We start from the raw sequence: 5017 nt of genomic DNA, 5'->3' as shown, positions 1-5017 counted from the left end.
TAATAAAGGCTCATCTTCAATGTTATCTACTTCAATCAATTTTTCTAGTTGTTTAGACTGATTTTTCTTCAAGGTTGCAATACTTTTCACCGTGACCCCTTTTATTGCAAAAATTACAATTAAAAAGAGATTTATCTTTATACCAACAATCTTCTTAAACATGGTTGGTTCTTTGTGTTCGAGTCCAGCAAGTGCACCGGATCGCGCAAGTAGTATAAAACGGTAAGAACCGAGTATCGAACTCTTGGGAAACTTGTGTTACTAGGCAAAACTACTTCAGTGAATAGGTGTCTAGTATAAAAAGTGATGTGTTTACTATGAACAGGTGTGTAAACTAACTATGAAAAAGGAAAATCACGTGAGTAATGATGCTTAAAGACAAATAGGTAACACATTGGTCTTCTTAATAGGTGCCTGATGTTAAAAGGATATTCTCTACTTAACAATGCTCATGTGTTCTATGGTGTCTCCTGAAATGCTAAACCCGGATTCCTCATGATAGTCTAGCCTAATCCTGATCAGGCATCATCCGTAGATTTCTCTTGTTGGACTAAACTCGACTAGAACCACATTAAGACAAACATATAACAACTAGATTACTGTACCTCGATCCCTCATGATAATACGATAAACTAGCTCCGTCCTATCAAGTTCTAAGAATCAAACCAGTTTCCACTGTTGAATGATCCTAAAAACACATGCATCTACGTGATCAAGGCAAAAGCATGGTAGAATGAAGTTCTTATAGCACAGTGAACACACAAAACATCATTAAATAAATATACAGGTATTTACATCAAGTACCTACGAGGAAGAACCAATAGAGGATTTAGCTTTCCATAACTGGGAAGCTTCCTTTACACCATAGAGAAGAAAAAGATGAAGGATTGAAGAAATACAAATGGTGGAGATGTCTCCTCCACCTCTAGAACCTCACAATCACTCACAAACTCATCTCAAGTTCTCAGGATAGCTTCCTCTTCAAGCTCGGTTCTCTGCAGGTCTTCACACAGCAAAATCTCTCAAACTCTTTGGAACTTGAACCTTTCTCTCTCTAGAAAACCCTAGACATGCAAAAGCTTCAAGAAAAGGCCCAAACTCCCCTTCAAAATCTGATTTCAGGCTTAAATAGGTGGCTTTGTTCGTGCTTGCATGCTTAGCGCAATTTTGAACCGCTTAGCGCTCATTAGTGGATTTCGGCTTAGCGCGTGCTTTTCTCACTCAGTGGATGGACTGAAGCAGTGCGCTTTGCTGGATGACCTTTCACTTAGCGCAAATGCATAACTCATCCTTCTTCCAGATTCTTCCTTGTGCTTAGTCGAGGAGTGTTGCGCTCAGCGGATGGCTCGCTAAGCCAGCATATTGGCTTAGCGAGAGGGTGAAAATCAACACTTCACAAACTTGCCTAATTAACCTGAAATTGAGAGAAAATGATTATTAAACACACAAAATGGACATACTAAGTATTTATTACCTATCTTTAACAAAAATTAATTACAATACTACAAAAAAACCATAAATTGGAGGAGTTTTATACAATTTACACAGGTTTTATACACAAAAGTTAGTCGTATTCATCGACTAACAACTCCCCCAAATTTATAGTTTTGCTTGTCCTCAAGCAAATATAGAACAACTCACTGGTCCCCAAGTGACAATAACATGTAGTGACTATGTACAAAGGTGTATGCAAAAAAATTATTAAATGCATGATACGAGAATGAAGCAAAATGCTCCCCTCATTTGTCTTTCATAAAGCATGCAGTCATTCAAAGAGAAGAATATAATGTAACCTGTACAATTAGATGCAGTTAGGCATAAGATAGATATCAAAGAAAGTAGCTTAAACCACAGTCTCACAGCTTCTGTTTCACTCAGGCACGGGTGTTTAGGTTATTCATAATTAACAACTAGCAAGAGATCCAATCTTTGAATTTCATCTCATGTCATCAAGTCAGAAATGCACAAATAGAATCAGAAGGACTTTCATAGGCTTGTAGTGAGGCTTGGCTTCAAAGATTATTGGTTTTTCTAGGATTTAAAGGCTTAAATTCTAAGAGAGCACGGATCCTAGACTCAACCAATGTATTTCCTTTCAATTTATTTAGCTTACTCACTTGCCTTGCATTTGACCTTATTACCACAACACACACTCTCTTTGTTGGCATTTTACCCTTTTTTTGTGTGTGTGCTGAGGTGTCTTACCCTTTTACTTCACATCCCAACTAACTCCCCCAAATTTGGGGCAAATTTCCTTGAACCACATGCTCTCCTAGAATTACAATAGGTAACTGGAGATATTCATTCAAGTTCAGGGTTCAATTTGAAAATGTAATTTAGCTCACAAAGGGTGTAAAGGATATAATTATAATTCAAGGTAAGCTTTTTGGTCAATTGGCTTGTATATAGACAATCATGGCCTTCATCATGTCCTCATTCATATATTTCTTTCTAGATTTTAGAGATTGATGCAAAGATTATTACTCACAGCTAGTTGTTCACTCACAGTTTAAGATCACACTCTCACCGGTTATGGTTCAAGCTTTTCTTTCTCAATCAATCTGTCTACTGACTAACAATTCTAATTGTAAGTTCATAGTCTTGTTCTTTCTTTGTCTAACATACATACTTGCTCAAACTCATGAAAAGAAACATAAACTCCATCATAATCATGCATTCAAACCAAAATAAATTCATACACCAATTTTCACAAAAGGATAAAAGTGTTTCACTGCATAATCATCAAAATCAAGTCAAACTGTTCTAAATGCTTCAGAATGAGCAAACCAACTAACCATAAACAAAAACTAGCAGTGTGTATAAACATTAACTAAAATCACTAAAAACACTGTACTGAAACTATAATCATAATAATAATAATCCAAAAAGCAAAAGCATCATCAGGAATTTAGAATTCCTGTGATTGGTCCTGAGTATCCTATGTCTGAACATCCTCCTCATCTGTCAGATGATGCACTGGAGTAGCTGGAGGAGAAGTGTCCATAGTCAGGACTGGTGTGGTCGGGTCCTCTGGTATCTCTAGGATAGGAGTGGAGGGGTCTGCTGCATGCTGAGGCGAGGGTAGGTCCACCACTAGTGCATGAGGCTCTGAAGTGGCCTCAAGAGATCTCTCAGGAGTGGCAGCAGCTACCTGTCTCACCGGTGTCTCACCTGCCTCCTCCCTTACAATGAATGGCTCTGGAATGGTGGCCTCAGATGACTCATCCTCCATATGTTGTGGTACCTGGGCTGTGGGACCTTCATCTTCCCTGTGAAGAGAAGGTTGGGCCCCAGGCCAGGCTACCATTTCCCAAAATTGCTCAACTGAAGGAATGGATCCTGGAGGCGCCACCACCTATAAACTCTGCAATAAAATGATTTGTTCTTGATGAATGCTCTGAAGCATGGCTTCAAAGCGCTGAGAATCTGTCTAAGGTGGGATAGAAGGAGTTGTTGAAGTGGGTGCTGGAGTAGGAGCTGTAGATGTGGAAGGAAGCTCAGCTGGCCTCGCCCTCGTGCTCATATCCCCTCTGATAGAAACTGTTAGGTCCTCGGGATTCCAACAGTTCTTCCTGATGTAGGCCAAGTTAATGACCGGGCTCAGGCGCTCAAAAGTAAGGCTGTTAGAGACAACCCCTCTGGCTCTACATAGGGCGGTGATCAGAGCAGGAAACCCAAGTCTAGAAGTGTTAGACTGGGCTATAGAAGTCATCTGGCCAGAAATAAGAGCTCCTATGTTCATGTCCATGCGAGAGACTAGGCCAAAGATTAGCCTAGCTCTGTCCACTATCAGATCAGAGGTATGTGATGTGGGGGCCATGTTGGAGTATGAGAGAACACTCCACACCTGAGCTAAAGTAGTCAAATCTTTCCTGAGAATCCTCCCAGGAGGCCCTCAACATTCAAAATGAACCCTTGGCCCGGTATGCATAAGGCAGCCTCAATCTCTCTGTAATCTGTGGGCAGCCTACAATATCTGGAGTATATGGGTAAAGTCTCACCCTCTGCCAATACCACAGGTGTCTCCAGGAATGTGTTGAGACTGTCAACATCAATTTTCACTAAATGGCCTTTGACTCTGGCTTGCTTTGGCGAGGGGCCTTCAGAGCTATATAAGTTTGCATAGAACTCTTTCACCAAAGCCAAGTCTATGCTCCCATCAACCAAATTGGTGAGGCGTTTATGGAAATTGCGCCTCCCAATTCAGTCTTAAAATCCTCTAGCTCAGTGTGGTAGAGCTCCACCTTCCTCTCAGGCAAGATGTTTCTCCCTAGGACATTATCTATGTACCAGTTCCAAGCATCTAAGGAGGGAAATCTCCTTGTATCATATTATGCTGTGGGTCTTGAACCAATATTCTTGCATTTCCTAGAAGCCATCTGCAAATAAAGGAACCAAATAGTTAAACAGGACACAAGTTATTCAAATTCAAAAACTAAAAAATAAAACTGAAAAAGGCACTGGCGGCTTAGTGAGACATGGTCCGCTTAGCTGGCCTTCACAAAAAACACACTACCGCTTAGCGACATGTGGGGTTGCTTAGCGGAAGTTGCAAAAATTCAGCTTCTACATAATCGGCTTAGCTGGCAAGAGCCCGCTAAGCCTAGCGACTGCCGCAAGGATTTGCGTTAAGCTCCTCATAGGCTGCGCTTAACGACACCCTACAGTTCAGAAAATACACTAAGTATGGGATTTGCCGCAACGAAATGCACTTAGCTCAGGTAAGTTTGGCTTAGCGCGCGGCTACCAATAAAAAATTTGACTAAGTCACCTGGGCTTAGCGATTCAGCCTCCTTTAGCCACAGGCATCTCAGCAAGAGGATGAGTGTTCATCCTCAAAAGATGAACTCGCTTAGCGCGGTAGGTGCGCTTAGCGATTTCTTCCGAGAACGCGTATATTCAATGAATACTGATGAACTCGCTTAGCATAGCATGCTCGCTTGGCGAGTTCATCGTGTTTTCCAAAAAAAAAATGCAAAAAACGCAGTTCATTTTCTTGCATTTTTTTGAGCCTCTA

Source organism: Glycine max, chromosome 17 (genome assembly GCF_000004515.6).
Source record: "Glycine max cultivar Williams 82 chromosome 17, Glycine_max_v4.0, whole genome shotgun sequence".
Classification (NCBI taxonomy): Eukaryota; Viridiplantae; Streptophyta; class Magnoliopsida; order Fabales; family Fabaceae; genus Glycine; species Glycine max.
The sequence above is the reverse complement of the archived record's forward strand: the minus strand, read 5'-3'. Positions refer to the sequence as shown.